General features: G+C 38.5%; 1 pseudogene; it reads right to left on the reverse strand.

The window, feature by feature from the left end:
- Window positions 1-8,375: 8,375 nt before the first annotated feature.
- LOC128592091 (tudor and KH domain-containing protein-like) lies at window positions 8,376-10,038 on the reverse strand (annotated as a pseudogene).
- Window positions 10,039-19,713: the final 9,675 nt, after the last annotated feature.

Consider the following 19,713-nt stretch of genomic DNA (forward strand, 5'->3'; position numbering starts at 1 on the left):
ATTAGTCTTAAAGAAAAAGATTCCATATTTCTAATAATGCTACTATTTCCTACACTTTAATACCTTTTTTGCTTCAAAATTCTTGAATGGTAATCTTCATTTTTCTATAACTGGTAGGTTTTTAATCTGGAGTTCTACTTGAATGGCTGTTCTGAATATTGGCAAAAGTTATAAAGAATTCATATTTTATTCTTGACTGACTTCTGTTTGAGAAATTGAATGGTACAAATGTTGAAAGACTAGCTTGCTGTAGACATAATGAAGCAAGCAAAATGAAATCTCCCAAGGATAAAACTATAATATTCTTTATGTTGTATCTTTTAGGTACAAGCTTATGCCACATCTTTCTTGCCACGGGCAAAAATGAGCCAGGTTGAGGGATGAGAATTTTATGAAAAAAATCATTGTCTCCAAAAACTCAAAAATAAGTGTCAGTTGGTGGGAGCGAAATGAAACACACCTCAGGCACAGGCATTGCTGCCTCTAAATTTTCAAGAATTATGTTTTAAATATACTGTCAGTGTTCATGCATTTTGAGGGTTCATTTACTTTTGTATTTAAAAGGATGGTTACTCATAATTTAGCATAGTTTGTAGGGATGAGATCGCAAACCTGTTTTTAATAACAAGACTTCAGGAAACATGTATATCAAACTGGAGAGAAACGATACAAATAACCTAGGAGATTAGACCCTAAATATGGATTGTTCTAAGTTTTAAAAAAAATATAGCAATTCTTATTTTTATTTTCATTTTCATGGCAACACAGTAAAATATATACAAAGTCTCTGAAACTAGAAAATGTTTGTCTTAAAGAGTTTAGTTCTTTCTATAGGTAACTTAAAATATTTTGCTCATTACTAAAATACTTATTGTAGAAATCCTGTAAACTTCTGAAAAATGAAGAGTTAGCATAGAAAATAATATGTAATTTTATTACTCAGAGGTAAACATTTTTGTGTTATTTCTGTTACGGTGTTTTTTCTTTTGTATAGATATACTGTTAAAACATTTGAAAGAACCCTAAAATTCTAACTTTTTTCCTTCTCAGTGCAATAAATGTTTTTCATACGATGGCCAACGTTCCTCTACAACATAAGTATACTCGAACCAAGGCCAAGCCTTTAATATGTTATACAAAATCACAGAACCTTGGAAAACAATTGTAGGTAAGAAATTATTTATGGTATTTGGTTTTAGTTGCTCCATGGATCATTGTATGTGTAGGTGCTCAAATGTTTAACAATTGTTACATTTCAATGTTAAAATAGTAAAATAGTAAACGTAGGATAACAAAATGTGGTTCATTATTTTTAATGAACCTTTTTTTCCCCCATTTGTTGTTTTGGGTCCTCTAAGAGGCACATATAAGCATGGAATTAGATTGCAAGAAGTTCATTAGAGAAAACACCTAAGCACAGGGATAATGGGAGTAAGCAGGAGGTGGCTGGAGAGCTGTGAGATTGGTGAAGTTCTGACCTCTTCAGAGGGAAGGAATGAGGACTGGTTAGACTGATCCTTAAACTGCAGTGTTTTTTTGTTTTTTTTTAATATTTTTATTTTTTATTAAATTATAGCTGTGTACATTGATATGATCATGGGGCATCATACACTAGTTTCATAGACCGGTTGACACATTTTCATCACACTGGTTAACATAGCCTTCCTGGCAATTTCTTAGTTATTGTGCTAAGACATTTACATTCCACATTTGCTAAATTTCACATATACCCTTGTAAGATGCACCGAAAGTGTATTCTCACCAATCCCACTCCCTCTACCCACCTCCCCCCCCTTCCCCCCTTCCCCCTATTCTTAAATTGTAGCTGGGTTATAGCATTCATGTGAAAGCCCTAAATTAGTTTCATAGTAGGGCTGAGTACATTGGATACTTTTTCTTCCATTCTTGAGATACTTTACTAAGAAGAATATGTTCCAGCTCCATGCATGTAAACATAGAGGAGGTAAAGTCTCCATCTTTCTTTAAAGCTGCATAATATTCCGTGGTGTACATATACCACAATTGATTAATCCATTCGTGGATTGACGGTCACTTGGGTTTTTTCCATGACTTAGCAATTATGAATAGGGCTGCAATAAACATTCTGGTACAAATATCTTTGTTATGATGTGATTTTTGGTCTTCTGGGTATGCCCAGTAGAGGAATTACAGGATTGAATGGCAGATCTATTTTTAGATCTCTAAGTGTACTCCATATGTCTTTCCAAAAGGAATGTATTAATTTGCATTCCCACCAGCAGTGCAAAAGTGTTCCCTTTTCTCCACGTCCATGCCAACATCTCTGGTCTTGGGATTTTGTCATATAGGCTAGTCTCACTGGAGTTAGATGATATTTCAAAGTAGTTTTGATTTGCATTTCTCTGATTAAAGATGATGAGCATTTTTTGATATGTCCGAAGGCCGCACACCTGTCTTCTTCAGAGAAGTTTCTCTTCAAATCCCTTGCCCAGCCTGTGATGGGATCCCTTATTCTATTCTTGCTAATGCGTTTGAGTTCTCTGTGGATTCTGGCTATTAAACCTTTGTCAGAGACATAACCTGCAAATATCTTCTCCCATTCTGAGGACTGTCTGCTTGCTTTACTTACTGTGTTCTTGGCTGTGCAGAAGCTTTTTAGTTTGATCAAGTCCCAGTAGTGTATTTTTGAAGCTGCTTCAATAATCTGGGGGGTCCTCCTCATAAAATACTTGCCCAGACCGATTTCTTCAAGGGTTTTCCTGCACTCTCCTCTAGTATTTTTATAGTTTCATGTCTTAAACTCTCACTGGATCAAAGATTTAAACTTATCTTAGTTAATGGTGAAAGGTGTGGGTCCAGTTTCAGTCTTCTGCAGGTTGCCAGCCAGTTCACCCAGCACCATTTGTTAAATAGGGAATCTTTTCCCCACTGAATGTTTTTAATTGGCTTGTCAAAGATTAAATAATGGCAAGTAGCTGGATTCATCTCTTGGTTCTCTATTCTGTTCCAGACATCTACTTCTCTGCTTTTGTGCCAATACCATGCTGTTTTGATCACTATCGATTTGTAGTATAGTCTGAGGTCTGGTAGCATGATTCCTCCTGCTTTGTTTTTATTTCTGAGTAATGTCTTGGCTATTCGGGGTTTTTTCTGATTCCATATAAAACGAAGTATTGTTTTTTGAAGTTCTTTAAAGTATGACAATGGAGCTTTAATAGGGATTGCATTGAAATTATATATTGCTTTGGGTAGTATGGACATTTTAACAATGTTGATTCTTCCAAGCCATGAGCATGGTATGTTTTTCCATTTGTTAACATTTTCAGCTATTTCTTTTCTTAGAGTTTCATAGTTCTCTTTATAGAGATCTTTCACGTCCTTTGTTAGATAAATTCCCAAATGTTTCATCTTCTTTGGTACTACTGTGAATGGGATAGAGTCCTTAACTGTTTTTTCAACTTGACTATTGTTGGTATGTATAAAGGCTACCAATTTATGAGTGTTGATTTTGTAACCTGAGATGCTGCTGTATTCCTTGATCACTTCTAAGAGTTTTGTAGTAGAGTCCCTAGTGTTTTCCAGATATACAATCATATCATCTGCGAAGAGCGAAAGTTTGATCTCTTCTGACCCTATATGGATACCCTTGATCGCCTTTTCTTCCTTAATTGCAGTGGCTAAAACTTCCATGCAGTGTGATTTTTAAGAAAGCTTCAGCAAGAAGTCCTTGAGCCATAGTTACCTACCAGAGGAGCCCCGTGTCTTGTAGGAAAGTGTTTGCCTTCACACTCCTACAGGAGAGTCCCTGGCTGACAGAAGCCGGGGGGAAGCACATCCCTGGTATTAAGGCAGTGATGGTTTGAAAACGTTTGGGGCCTTCAGTTAATCACACTCATTGCCATGGGAGATCTCAGTGGTGATTTTTCATAGACACTATACTCCAACTTTGCTCTTATTGGTTTTTACGATAAAGATTAAAACCGGCATCACTATCTATTTTTTGAACCTACAAATCTTGGCATCATAAGTGACCTTTCAGGTCTTTTGACTTTTCTCATAACTAGCTGTCAAATACATGTCTGCTTATCTCCCCAACCTCAGTGAGTCAGGTCTTCAACAGTTCTCATGTAGACTTTGATAGCCATTCTTTAACTGGTCTCTCTGCCTTTAATCACTACCAAGACAATTCACTCGACATTGCTAGAGAATTATTTCTAAAACATGATTCACTCTTCTGCTTAAAACCTTTTTGTGGTTCTCAGTTGCCTTCAGGACAAATTCATAATTTCTCAACCAAAGCACAGGGATAATTTTTTTTTCTTCTCCTTAGTGCAATAAATGTTTATTTTTATATGATGGCCATCAAAAGAACCCCTTGCTAAACCACAGAATCATGAGGAGGCAAATCATTGTTTAAATGCAAATGAATCAGTAAAAACACCAAGATTGCAAACTCCATTTCAGTCTGTCTCATCACTTCATTCTCTCCTAGGACCACCCTGGATTTCTCACTAATCCCTCGGTACAACATGCCATCCCATGGGCTTTGGACCAATTTCTTCTCTAAGCCTGAAGTTCCTCTCTTATGTTGTTTTTCTAATGAACCTAAACTCATCCTTCTGCAACTCAAGGATTAAGAAACATTAGTATTTTGCCATATTAAACTTTCATAGCTATACTCAAATATAAATCACAGACCCTAAAATGTGCATTTGGTGGTTAGGGGGTACTCATCATGGTTTTGAGTTGTGTCTCCCCGGTGGTTAGTGATGTTAAGCATTGTTTCATGTAGTTATTGGCCGTCTGTATGTCTTCTTTGGAGAAATCTTTATTCAAGTCATTTGTCCATTTTAAAATTGTTTTTATTTTGTTGTTGATTGAGAATCACTTTTCATGGTTCTTAAAATAGTGATTTTTTTTTTTTTTTTTTGACAAGGATAAGGTGCTTTTCCGCTAAAAGAAAATTCTCGTGCTCCTTCATAAAGGCACTTAGCACAAGCTGTACTCCAGTTAATTACCTTTGTTTGAACAATTGAAGGGCAGGAAAAAGTCATGTTATGAATTCTTACCTCATAAGTGTTAAGTTCCTGGGAAGGCAGGTAGAGTGACAGAATCCAAAGGAGGGAATTGGGGGTGCATGCATATTTCAGAAAGCTCTCAGGTGTTTCAGGAATCTAGTTATGTGTCATAACTCAAGTAAAAACTTGGTGTTTTTACTGATTTACATTTAAAACATCGATTTACTTCCTCATGATTCTGCAGTTTGGCACAGGGGTTCTTTTGCTGGTCTTCCCTAGACTCATTTAGGTAGCTGAATTCAGCTGGCAGCTGTGCTAGGCAGGGAGGCTCAAGATGGCTCCACCTATAGTCTTATGTCAAGGGCCTTGATGGGGATGTTGGGAAGGCCGAGAGCATACTCCATCCTCCTGGTCATTCATTGTTCAGTAATGTAGCCCCAAATTCTCTGGCTTACGTGAGAGTGAAAATGGAAGCTGAATGTTTTCTTAAGATAGAAGTCCAAAACTCAAATAGCACCAAAGTCAAAGCAAGTCACAGGCTCAGCCTGCCTTCAGGCAGTGGGGAAATGTTATTTTGATGAAAGACAAAAGGAAGGCACAGTCTCATTTTGTAAAGGGCATGGGGACCTGAGGGATTGTTGCTGTCATCTTGGGATATAATCCATCTTGCCAGGTGATTCTGATGTCTCTTTAGGGTTAGGATATCCCTGCTTTAAGAATCACCAGTGTGAAAGCCCAAGCACTCCAATGATTGTTCTATTGTATTCCTCTTCCTTCTCTTCATCAAGTGTTCTGCTTCTGTGTCTGCCCTTTACAGTTTATAGGAATAAGACCTTTACAAATAGGAATGCATAAAACTGTGTATCTGTATCTTTGTATCAGGGCTCTGGGAACAGAGAGAGCCCCAATTTTGTGTTGGCTGTTATAGGATAGTAAGTGTATTTTCTATGGAAGAAGATAGGTAGATTGTTCAGGATCCAATAATGTTAGAGAGCTTTCCTTTTGAGTTGTTTTTACTGATTCACTTGCACCTTGTCACTGATAGGCATGTAGCCACAAAACACATTTGTGAGATAGCTGCGTGGCTCAGGTGCAGATTGGCTGAAAAAATTGCACAAAGAATACTTATCCATGCAAGATTTTCATTCCTTCCCTTTACTTGATGAGAGGCAGATTAGTGAGGATAAACACACAAAAAACAGAATCTAATTCCAGTCTTTACTTCCAAGTTGTGGTGTAACCTTGCCCTGGTCAGCTATGGTATTTTGTGCTTCAATGTCTTTATCTGTAAATTCGCTACATATTTCTCAGTATTGTGAAATATATATATAAAAAAAAAAACCTGTTTGATAACTGGTTGCATTACTTTCTGGTATAACTGCTAGCATCCTGAGCAAGGAAAAAATACATAAAGATCCTGTTTATGTAGTTTTTACCCTGAGCTTTGATAATAACCTATAATATCTGAAAGCAATCTCTAGGTAGGTTTGCTATATTTGTATGTGACCTCTTTTGTATGTGACTCACTTTGATTTAAGTCATGGCTGAAATTTGCTGTCATGGTTGTTTACACAAGTCAATTTTGTTGCACTGGTAGTTATGTAACTAAAATCAAAAGGAAGTATAAGAATGTAATTCAACTTATAAAATTTTATTTTACCATTTGTCACAAGTGCATTCTGTTTATTTTGTGTGCATGTCTAGATTCTCAGATGGATCAGCTTTTGAGGGCAGAAACTGGGCCCTTATATTATTTTGATCACTTGCCCTTGCCTCTTTTTAAAATTTGGTGACGATGAAGATCAATAACTTACTAAGCATAAAATGTGGCACTCCTAATGCTATGAAAATGTAAGCTTAAGTTGAGTAATGACATGTTGAATGAGATGAGAATATGTGAAATCCCCCGAGGCCAATTTCATTATCAAATTCAGAGTCTAATTACTAGTCTACGTATATTTAAAGACCTGTATTTTTTCTGCATAATCTTAAGTGTCATTTCACTCACTAGTTTTTAAGGGAAAAAAATTGTGAGAAATTCAAAGCTTGTAGAATCCCAAAGAAAATGACACAAGTTCTTCATGCCTGGGCTTGCATAATTGCCAGGCATTAGTAAGGAAAGAAATATTGTAGCTCTTCTGATAAATTGGCATGAATGTGTGCGTATGTGTGAATGCATTTTATGCCAAGGGGATGATGGAGCACTTCACTTGATTACGATTCTAGGATCTGTCCTACTTTTCTTTGAGGAAAATGAGGAGGAAGAAGAGGTGATTTGGAGGAGACACTTTTTAGTAAGAAGTCATTAGATTATAGGTAGGAGTCATATATCCAACTATCATAGGTTGTATACTCTGTCCTTATTTCAGTTCTATTTTTATTTAGGAAAGGTCATTGCCTTAGCTAAGACAATGAAACCAATCTTTCCTTCCTCTTTTAGCCTCTTTTTCTTTTCTCTCTTTCTTCTTCTTCTTCTTTTTTTGATTTTTCTTGAACTTTATTCAGCAACGAATCTCCCCAAATGAGCCAAACATAACTATATATGTTCTCTATGGGTGTGTGTGTACACATATGGGTACTACGTTAGCAATTTAGAGTATTTCCTGAGTTTCCTCTCCCCTTTAGAATTTTAACTAAAGTGTACAGAGAAATAGCTGGAGCACAGTTTCAAAAACCTGTCTCCAGTAACATCAGCAGCTGAGGCTAAGAAGTAGTATTCTCTTCACTTTAGGGTTTTTAAATTATGCCAATTTTTGCCTTTGTCTCCTGACTCAAGCACAGTGTTCATGCCCCTAGTCCTTGAGTTTACCACTCAAAACCTTCCTTTTAGCTACAGTCACCTGAGTCAGCAGTGGTGAGCCCCTGTAGTCCCAGCTACTCAGGAGGCTGAGGCAGAAGAATCGCCTGAGCCCCAGAGTTTGAGGTTGTTGAGAGTGAAGACTCCATGGCACTCTACCGAGAGTGATCAAGTGAGATTGTCTCAAAAAAACAAAAACAAGGCACGTCAGCAATCTGCAGCATCATCACTTCCAGCGACCAAACTCTGGCTGTTTCCCAGCCTCAAAAAAAGACACAGCCTGGAAGCAGTGTGCATTGTGATGGGCAGGGGGGACCAAGCCTGAGGAGAACAGCCTGGAAGTAACAGCAGTACATAGACACTGGAGGGTGGGCGCGACCTCAGAGGTGGAGTAGGGGAGTGTATATGTCTCCCTTTGCCCCACACTTGTTGGTAGTCCAGTGGAAGGAGAAAATGGATGTGGTCCACAGCAAGCCAGACAGTGTATGCAATGAAGGGTGGCAGGGATCTCTAGCAAAGACTCCTCTCTCCAGGTACCAAATCACAGGAAAGCAGATAGTGGAGCCAGCTGAGTCCAGACTTCAGAGTGAGTAGTCGCCTTCAAGGTTATCCCCACCAGACATAGAGGCAGCTTCTGACAAGCTGAGGCAGGATTGGGTATGTGTCATCTCTCCAGGGCTCTTTTTGGTCTTAGTGAGTATAGTGATGAGGGAGGCACTGTGTCTGTGGCCACCTCCTTCAACATGTCTGGGACACCTCTGTTTTCTTCCATGTCCTCAGGAATCTCAATTCCGTATCCTTCACGAACTAATTCTAGCCCAATATCAAGTTTCTCCCCACTGCTAGTGTCATATAAGTAGATCTTTGGCAACGTTGAGTCCCCTTTGTGGACATAGCTGGAGATCTTGGCCACAGGGGGCTTCCAGTCAGCACAATGAGTGAGTCTGTCAAGTTCATCCAATGCTTCCTCTTCCCACTGTTCACCTGACAGGCAATCCATGCCAGACTGTACTCTATTGCTTGAAACAGAAGGCTCAGGAAGTCGTTCCTGAGAGCCCTGAGGTCTTTCAGTGGACAGTCTCCATTATCTTCAAAATCAACATAGTAGAGGTCATAATTCCTATTTTCCAAGGTGCAAAGGATCTGGGCTTGATACTAGGAACCATTTGTAAGTAAAGGTGCTGCTACAGTGTCTCTGATTTGCACAGTCAAATCTTCAGGCAGGCTATTTTTGTAGTGCTGGGTCATCTCATTGACAAGCTTATCCAACTGCAGGCTGCGGGAGCCAGTGATCTGGATCCAGAAGTGGTTGGGTGTTCAGAGGCAGAGACACAGACTTCTAGGTACTCGTCAGCATGGAAACTGAAGTCAGGGCTGGGGATTTCGTACATGGACGTCTCTGGAGTGGCCTGGGCGCCAGACTTCTGAATGCTGTCAGCATTAGGTTTCTCCCAGGAGCTTTCCTTTGGCCCCACATCAGCCATACCCCCTCTTCCTTTTGTGGGGAGTAACTGCCCAGGGAGCAGCTCCCTATGCTAGAACTTGTGTTTTCCCTACTGCTGGCTCTCCAGCTCCATCCGCTTTGTCACTTCCTCTCTTCTCACAATGGCTGCTTGCATGGGACTCCGGTTTCTGCAGAATGTGCCATTCTCTTCTGAGCTCTTCATCTTCTGAAACTCTCTCCAGAATCAAATGCTTGGCTGCTGCCACTTCCATCTGTGTTCCTAAATTTTTATAAGTCTTGATAGTAATGTCCCCTCTGATTCTTTGTCACAGGTAATTTTGGCTCCAGAGGCTTTACAGATAGAATGAATCCTCTCACTGCCTTTTCCCATGATTCTGCCCACCCATCTCTGGGGAACTGAGAGCTGCTCAGACACTGGGGTGTTCTGTCAAGAGCTGATGGATTGCTGCTTTGGCCTTGCACACCTGAACAGGAAGACCACCGATAAGTAGCACTCGCTCACCGCCTGCATCCTCTGTCTCCGCGGCAGTACCAGCACCTGTCTGTGTCCGCAGCTGTTTAATATTGGCTCCTTGCCAGTCAATGATGAGCTTCATAGCTTCCTGGGGAACTCGCATCTCTATTTCAATGTCATCCCCCCAACAAACATCAGCCACTCTGCTCTTCTCCTTGTACCTGCGGTATAGGATGTAGGCGACTGTTGCACTGGCTGGGACCCTGGGGCCCAGGGCTATTTTCTGACTAGTGGAGCTTGTCCAAGAATTTTGTTCACTGGACATTTCCGCTTCTTCTGACTTATGTTCACAACTGCCACCTCTTACCTCTTTGGATGAAGTAGTTTTGAAATGGCAGTCTTTGGAACCTATGATTAATCATGAGGTGTGGTAATTAGATTTTATAGAAAGATGTCATGAGAATGAGATAATAGACATGAAAACACAAACTTGTAAAGAGAAAGCTATTACTATGAGTTTTCTTTATTCATCCAAGTAATGCCCTTTTCTTGGTTTTAAACTTTACAAATATCCATGATGAGATGGGGTGCATTCAGGGTGGTATGGCCATAGACTCAAATGTGCATGCTTAATTGCAGCTTTGTGAGATAATTCTTTAAGAGAAGAAGAAAGTTTGCATTTAATTTTAAATATTAACTAATGCCTACAATATAAAGTCAAGTTAGTAGTAGGAATTAATCTTGTATGAGATAGCAAGAGTATCTGGGAGAATGTGTTTTATTACACCATCACGGAGGTGAATCCCAGACTGAGACATCAGCACACTGTCCCCGTATTAGCACAAAATAATGATCTCTGGTGTAATAAGACCTACATCACTTGCTAGCTGTTAAGTTTTAGCCAAGTTATTTAGCTTTTCTGGACCTCAGTTTATTCAGCTGTAAGAATGACACCTGTTGTGACTTGAATGCTTGTGTCCTCTCCAAAAGTCATGTTGAAACTTAATCTCCAACGTGGCAGTATTGAGAGGTGGGGTCCTTGAAAGGAGATTGGATCATGCTGGTTCTGCCTCATGAATAAATGAATTCATTCCTGGGTCACTGGATTAACAGGCCATCATGGGAGTGGGACCAGGTGGCTTTATAAGAAAAGAAAGACGCTTAGCCCCTCACCGTGTGAGCCCTGCACTACCTCAGGACTCTAAAGAGACCTCCCATTAGTAAGAACATCCCTCACCAGATGTAGTCCCTTGACCTTGGACTTCTCAGCCTCCCTAACTATAACAAATTTCTTTATAAATTACCTAGTTTCAAGTACTCTGTGATAAGCCACAGAACACAGACTAGGACACTGTTCTGTCTGTACTCAAGTGACGCATTTAACACATTTAACCTCTAGTAGTAGCAACTCAACTCTTGGCTTTGAGGACTTCTTGTTCTGGGTCCCACGTCGATAGTGGGAAGCACTTTTGGAGGATGAAAAGAAAAGCAATAAAGCCATTCCTAAAAGGGGGTGACATTTAAACCAGGAAAACCTTTTCTCAGTCCAGGTTCCTCCCTCAGAGCTTGCCCAGAGAGCAGTATTTTCCACAAACATCATTTGATTGTGAAGTTTCTTTGAAGAAACCATTTTAAGGAGGGGAAAAAATTAAGGATTCTGTTTTGGTCCTACTGAACACATGTTAAAATTTATCCTTTTTTCATTCTGCCTATATCCTATAACTTTAATTCCTTCAAAGCAGTCAAGATAGGATGTCAGAAGCCTCGTTCACACAACTCTAGGTTAACCTTTCTCTTCCTTATTGTGACTGTTTCAATCTGTGCTAAGAATGCTTTTTTCCAGGAAGACAAATAGATCTAATTCAAGATATAAAGGGCTGATTTCTGAAGGAAAATTGCCATTTGATGGCTGAATTGTCCATTTACAGAGCATAACTTGTTTCAATCATTTACATTTGTGTAGTCTTTGAAACACCAAAATTTGGTAATATCCTAAGAGGGAATATTTAGATACATTGTTTGGCAGAATGATTTATGTTATATGTCATATGAATAAATTTTTTTCCTAAAATAAAAATTTTCATGTATTCCCAGAAAGATATTTCTCCTAATACTTATTTGTCTTTTACTGTGATAACATTTCTGCAAATTTAATAAAGTTGCATCCATTCCCTAAACAAAGTAATAGGCCAGTACAAGTAAATCTATGACTCTGCTGCTTATTTCATCACTCAGTAGCTTTAACTTGTCTTTATCCCTCCTTGGATTCCAACAAAAGGGTGGGCAACATAGGGGAGCAGAGCCTGGAGTTTATATACGGTGGGTTTGTGTGAGAGGAGCTAGAGCTTACTGTGCTTAAATTCAGCAAAACATCAAACCGCCCTGAGTCCTTGTTCATCTCTACTCATGTTTTTCCCTCAGTACATATTTATTTTTGAGACAGTCACTATGTCACTTCAGTAGAGGCTGTGGCATCACAGCTCACAGCAACCTCTAGCTCTTGGGCTGAGGCGATTCTTTAGCTTCAGCCTCCCAAGTAGCTGGGACTATAGGCGCCTGCCACAATGCCTGGATTTTTTTTTTTTTTTTTTATTATCGTTGTCATTGTTGTTTAGCCAGCCCAGACTGGGTTCGAAGCCACCAGCCTTGGTGCATGTGGCTGGTGCCATAACCACTGTGCTACAGGTGCCAAGCCACCCTCAGTATATTACTGACTGGTTCAAGTGATAGTTTTTTTTTTCCAATATGTTTATATAAATCTTGGGATATTTACAACTCTTTGTTTTTAGAAAAAATAACAAGCGTTCTCTTATTTCTATTGGGATAGATGAAGGGTTATTCATAATGGTTAATCCCAAACTTCTCTGACATTATAAAAAGGGGGCTTCTGGGGCTAGAGTGTCTTGCACTGGGGCACAAAGTTAGCGAGTGACAGCTGAAATTCAGACTAGGGGGTCTAGGCTTCAATACTCTTTCCTGTGAACCATTCCATCTTAGGGGATTTGAGTGTCATAGCAGCAAGACTGGTTCATTTAATGGGGAAATCTGTGTTAATTAGGGGAAAAACATACGGTCTGAAGTGAGCTTGGGAAAAGCTCCTATTCTGGCATTAGAGAAGTAAAACAAAGACTTGACTCTTTCTCTAAAAAAAAAAAGGTCAGCACTATTCATTTATCATCCATTTAATACGCCTCACATATATTCCTAGCATGTTTGAGTCTGCTAGGTCTTCAAGACTCAAAAGTAAGATATTGTCAAAGACCTCAAGGAGCTCTTAATTCTGTGCTAACTACCCTTCCACACACATTAGGAGTGGAGGAAGCGATATTAGAACTTCTGAAACATTTTCTGAAAAAAAATTTTATAAAAAATTTAACACACAGATCAATGTAGCCCACGTAAAAGCAAACATACAAACAAAACACGTCTATGCACTGCCTAGCAGACACTAGAAAAGGCAAAAAATTAGCATTCTTTTTTTGAAACAAATCATGAAGGTTAAATACACATCCTAATATTAAACATTGGCTTCTGAGGATTAAAATTCCCTGTGAAACCCTCTATTTTCTCTGACTTTCAGGCTGCCTTGAGGTAGTAAATGTCACTCTTGACATGATAAAATCTTATTTGTTCCATAAAGAAGTACACAGCGAAACTGGCACTGTTGTGATGTAAAATTCTGTTATGGGTTAAAAAATGAGTTGAGAGATTAGTAAGGCAAAGAAGAGAAAAAGGTAAGTCACAGCATGAAAAGAAATTAATTGTACAACATTCTATAACATTCTTGCCTTTAGCACTGGGACTTGAATTTTCATATTTTCAAAGAACCCTTGACGAGCAGGGCTGAATGGCATGTTGGTGAACGTGCCGGATGATAAATTATTCAGTGAGGGCAAAGATAAGAGTGGATCTTTAAAGACTCCCTGAACATACTAAATAGATTAGATAATTATGGAACATAGTTGATTGAGCAAAATAATAGGTGAAATTTGAAATAGGCAAGTGTGAAGTGGGGCATGTTAAAGAATATGATGTAAATTACTGATACACATCGTACTTGATTGTGAAATCCTGAGGGAAATGAACTAACAAGTATTGTGGGTCAGTTAAAATAACAGTTTGCCTGGTACGTGAAATCTTCCTTAGAGTGAAAGAGCCATTTCTTATTAAAAGCTTATCTTAATTCATGAAAGCATATGTGTAGTCAGTGTAGAATATTGTGAAGACAAAAAAATTCTTGGAAAATGGTGAGTGGAACTGGTGTAGGGCAGTGGAAAATTTATACAAAATTTGTTGAATGGTTAGCTTGTGGCAGGCCCTGCATTACCCTAGTGAATTGCATTATTCCCAATTTTTGCTATTCTTTCTATTCAAGGCCTTTGCTGTGTAACTTTGCAGTTTCTTCTATTAGAGATGGGTACATTTCCAGGCTTTGTTAATGTTGGGCTTGCCATGTGACATATGCTTCAGCTGATAGGATGTTAGCAGATCTTTGAAATGGGCTTGTGCAGTGGGGGATATTCTCAACGTGTCTGTCATTGTTGTAAGCGCCTGACTCAGCTAGCCCCGGCTCTAAGAAGGATGAATGCTCCTTGTAAACCACTGAGCTATTGTAGCAGTGAAGGCGAATTTTGTGTATCAGCTTGACTTGGCCCTCAGGTGCTCAGATATTTGGTCAAACGTTATTCTGAATGTGTCTGTGGGGGTGTTTTTGGAAGAGATTAATATTCCAATCAGTAGAGTAAAGCAGATTGCTCTCCCTAACATAGGTGGCCCTCACAAAAGCAGTTGAAGGCCTGAATACTTTTTATATTTTTTTCAGTTTTCTGTGATAAGCATATACTACTTTTATAAACAGAAGATAAAAACAGTAAAAAGGGAAATAAGAAAATAATGATCAAAAAGTTGCTACTAAACTGTGATAAGATATTTTTAATGTAAATATATCTGAAAATGGGTCTATTTCAGAAGTATTCGTATTAACTAAAAATTATAACTCACAAATCTCCAATGAGGTACAATGCAAAATTGATTATTTTAAGTCCATCTAGTTCTGGTTACAAAAGATGAGATATTTATTCCCCCTATTCCTGGTTGAACCAAGCACATTCTGTCTTTTACCGTAACAGGTTTCCATGTACTTCAAGGAGATAGTGAAATATTTCTGGACATGGATAAAACTTTTGATGAAGAAAAGGTAAATGTCAAGATAAAACACTTGAGCTTCTACAATACAGGACTGTCCTATTTAATTGATTCTATCATTAAATATTAGAACTGAAACTTCAGTTTTACTTTTATGGTTTAATACATGTCGCATCCCTTAGACTCTGCCCAAAAGGTATCAAATACAGGAGGAGTCTTAAGCCAAAAAAAGAGACACTTTTCTTAAATCTAGGATTAAGTAACCTAATTTGTTAGGTCAAATGTAACTAAAATATTAAACGAAAGTAAGCAAACTGTCTACTACTCCCATCTACTATAAGAAGCTAATATTTATGCTAATATGAACTATAATCAGGCTTCCTTCCAAATTCTCTTCGAATTATCCCTTAAGTAAAGCCTGTATAAGGGAAGTGCTTGGTCTATTACTGTAGGCACACTGCAACCTCCCATTGCCACCTTCCTCGGTTAGATAATCATGACCCTCACTGGGATTATTCTATCCTTTTAACAAGACTTGTAGTCTCAGAAGTCCTTCTATATTCTGATATAGAATATCAGCAGTGAAGAAAGCTTTCATCTGAGAAGGAAAATGAAGCTTAGAGAGATTGAGTAATTTTTTCAAAGTCAAAGAAGTGTAAGTGGCACTATTAATTTTTCCAAAGTCAAAGAAGTGTAAGTGTTCTTGCATCTGGAGTTCTTTAGTTCCATCACATCTTTAGAGCTTTCTTGGCGGGTGCTTAGTAAACACTCAAATCTTTAGCCAGCGATTAAAAGCCTTGTACGACCGGATTTCCTGTTTACACATTCAGCTTACGTCTCCTTGTCCTTTGAACAAGGGCACCATTCTACCTGGACAGCTTCTGCCATTCTCCCCACCTAGAATAGCATCTCTGCCTCCCCATAGCCACCTCCACCAACTGAACAGCTTCTCATGAGTCAAAGAGGAGATAGACCCTCGCCTCTTCAATTAAGTCTTTCTTGAAGCCTGTTAAGATAATTTTTGTTCTGCCCTCTAAACTCTAAAATATTCGTGTGTATTATAGTTGCCACTTCATCATAACATAAATTTTACACAAGAATATATATTGCAGAATCCCAAGTTCTACACTCTTTAAAGGCAAGGTTATGTAGTTCTTAAGCTTTTTTCATTCAAAGCATGAAAAATACTCTTATGTGTAGTTCAGGATTTTACAGAATATCTTTTAGATAAAATAAAGTCATCTGTTTAAAGATATTAAATTATTTTCACAAATGAAAGATCAAATAATATGGAATTATTAAAAAATACTAAATTAATTTTAGGTATTCAGTACTGGCGTGTGCATACTGTAGAGAGTGCATAACAGTGGAGAATGAGAAGTCAGTATTAGAACTTTTATATGCATTTATTTTTCTCTTTTTTTATTAAATCATAGCTGTGTAAATCATTTATGGGGTACAATGTGCTGGTTTCATATACAATTTGAAATACTTACAACAAACTGGTTAACATAGCCTTTACCGTACTTTCTTGATTATCGTGTTAAGACATTTATACTCTACACTTAATAGATTTGACATGTATTTTTCTCTTAATCTTTAAGAATTTATGTTTCTTGGGCGGCGCCTGTGGCTCAAGGAGTAGGGCGCTGGTCCCATATGCCAGAGGTGGCGGGTTCAAACCCAGCCCTGGCCAAAAATCACAGAAAGAAAAAAAAAAAAAAAAAGAATTTATGTTTCTTATGTAGATTTTATAATGCATATAATTTATTACTAAGCAAGTATATGTAAATAGATAATTAAATATGCATATATAAGTGCGTGTGAAATAAAAATATTGTTGGGTTGGAATGCAATCAGAAATGCAGGGAGAGAAGTTCCATTTCTGGCAATGGCTGACTACATTGCTTGGGACAACCTTCTTGTTGTTCTCCTGTTGTATATTACCGAGGTGTTTTCTCATTGCCTGGCATTGAAAATGAATATGGCATGCATTTGTCAAAATCCTGATCTTCATTCTTATCTTCAAGAAAAGCCAGTATCCATAACAATATGAAACTGAGGTTTGGTTTTATCATGAGTAGAGCCATGTTTTTCAGGTTTGTGGCAGAGGAACCAAGAAATAGGAAAGTGGATTGGTTCCTTTCCTGTCCTGAAGGTGCCCATTGTGAACAGACTGCATGTCTACAGAAAATGTAGGGCACTAAATATATTTATTTGATTTATTATTATTATTTTTTTTTGAGACAGAGTCTCACTATGTTGCCCTCAGTGGAGTGCTGTGGCATCACAGCTCACAGCAACCTCAAACTCTTGGGCTTAAGTGATTCTCTTGACTCAGCCTCCCAAGTAGCTGGGACTACAGGCACCCACCACTATGCCTGGCTACCTTTCATTGTAGTTGTTGTTGTTGATTAGCAGGTGTGGGCCAGGTTTGAACCCTCCGGCCCTGGTGTTTGTGGTTGGCGGTGTAACCAGTGTGCTATGGGTGCCAAGCCTATTTTATTTATTTATTTACTAAAGAAATCCTAGACACTAAATGATTGACAGCTGCACATACCTAGTTTCCAGACCCACACTTTTATGACCAGCCTCAGCTACTCAATAGGCATCATTCTCAGGAGCTGTCCATAATTAAGGAGAAAGATACCTTTTTTAGGTCAAAAGGTCTACTTATATATGCTTTAAATATTTTTTCAAATATGTTCTTTTTTCCTAAAATGTGCATTGTGAGTTTTCTTTCAACTTACAATTACTGCAACATTTTAGGAATTGGATGTTGAAGCAATTTCTTTAATTTGTAAGGAACCTATCATAACAATTTGAAATTGTATTAAACATTGGGAAACGCATGTATGTAGTTAAGTACTCAAAATACATAAAATAATTTACACTGAAAAAAATCTTTCTATCAACTCTGCCCCCCAGTTGTCAAGTTCCCATCTCCACTGGTATAATTCATTTCTAAGGCATATTTCATGAGATATCGTATATGTGTGTTTATGTGTATATGAATAGATATGAAATAAGTCTCTTTTCTACGTATGAACTGCAATTTTTAAGTTTTTTTCAGTTTGTTACAATTTTCTTTCATTTTACAGTATCAAACCATTGACTTATTAAATTTTAGTCAAAGATAAAAAATACATCTAATAGCAAGAAAAATTTGAAGATAAAGATAAATTTTCATAAAGAATAAATAAGACTAAATTAAAATGTGACATGAAATTTGTCAAAGTCTTTGTTTTATAAATTAGGACATTGTGGCCCATAGGCCACACACAACACGGTCATGGTAGACTTTGCGACAGGCATGGTTGGTTGTCAATGCGTGGATATTCCATCCGTTCTTGGAGGCAGATCTTAATTTTTTAGGTGCCCATCCCTATCTTACTGACCCAGAGCTAATCCTGATTGGTTTCAGCCAATCATGCAGTCTTACTCCTTTTATCAGTAATCAGTTAAAGAAGGGGCCCGTGGTCAAGTGTAGTTGCTCCTGACTGTAATCCCACCATACTGGGAGGACAAAGCAGGAGTTCAAGACCAGTGTGGGTAACATCATAGACAGGGCTTTATAAAAAAAAAAAAAGTAGAAAATCAACGGGGCATGGGGATGTGCTTCTGTAATCCCTGGTCCTCAGTAGGCTGAGGCAGAAAGACCCCTTGAGCCTGGGAGTTCAAGGCTGTAATGAGCTGTGATCACATCAGTGTACTCCAGCTTGGGTGACACAGCAAAACCCTGTCCCTGGTAAAAGAAAAAAAAAAAAAAAGGGCAGCTCCTGTGGCTCAAAGGAGTAGGGCACCAGCCCCATGTGCCGGAGGTGGCAGGTTCAAACCCAGCCCTGGCCAAAAACTGTAAAAAAAAAAAAAAAAGGTGGGCGGGGGTTTGGGGGGGAGGATGTGAGGATGTGAACTAAACTAGCATAAGACTGACTAAGGAGACTAATGAAATGGGAAGGGAAATCTGTTTGAGAGGCTTCTTTTAAAATGTCTCTGCTCATGAAAGCAGACACTCAGGGCAAAGGAGGAGGGCATACCTCCCGTGTTTTGTCTACACAGTCTTTGTTGGGATTCGGTGCCTTGAACTGAGGCAGCCACCTTGTGCTAGCCTGAAGGTAAACAGGCCTGATAAGGCTGGCACAGCAGAAAGATAGAAATCACTAGAGTTCTCGATAATGTTGCACTTCTGAATTACCCGGTTTTGGAAACTTTCTGCCCTGGATTTTTAATTATTTGAGATAATAATTCTTCATCATTTAAGCGACTTGAGTTGGGATTTTCTATCACTTGGAGCTTAAATCTTTCTAACTGACACCACCCAGAACTTAAAGCTTTCGTTCCACACAAGTGAAGTTTTGAATACACCATGTTTTCTGCACATAGATATCAGATACTTATCATTTTGATAGAAAAATATATTGAAAAACTTTTATATCATCAGGATAATAGTATCAACTGCAGAAGTACATATTTAAAAAGTTAAATGAAATCCAAAGTTATTTATCATTATCTCTTTTCAGGTACACTAAGTCACTTGCTTTTTATCGTGATGGCTTTTGAAATGTGTGGTAAAGTTTAGCCTGTTTGTTAGAGGTATTTGTGACATCAAAGTCAAAGGTGGTTCTGACATAAAGACCGTGCCTGTGTACTTTTCACCATTCTCCTATTCTTGTCTACGGGGTGTATGATGTAAAATACAGCCCTTCTGTGTGGCTCTCAAGGCACCCCCAAATCTAGCCCGAAATTACTTCTCCACCCTTGTTTCTTACTCGGTCCCTTGATTTATCCTTTGTTCCAGGAGACCTGAGTTAATGGCCCTCCTCATTTCTCCAGGACTTCCTCACCTCTTCTTGTC

Source organism: Nycticebus coucang, chromosome 8 (assembly GCF_027406575.1).
Source record: "Nycticebus coucang isolate mNycCou1 chromosome 8, mNycCou1.pri, whole genome shotgun sequence".
Lineage (NCBI taxonomy): Eukaryota > Metazoa > Chordata > Mammalia > Primates > Lorisidae > Nycticebus > Nycticebus coucang.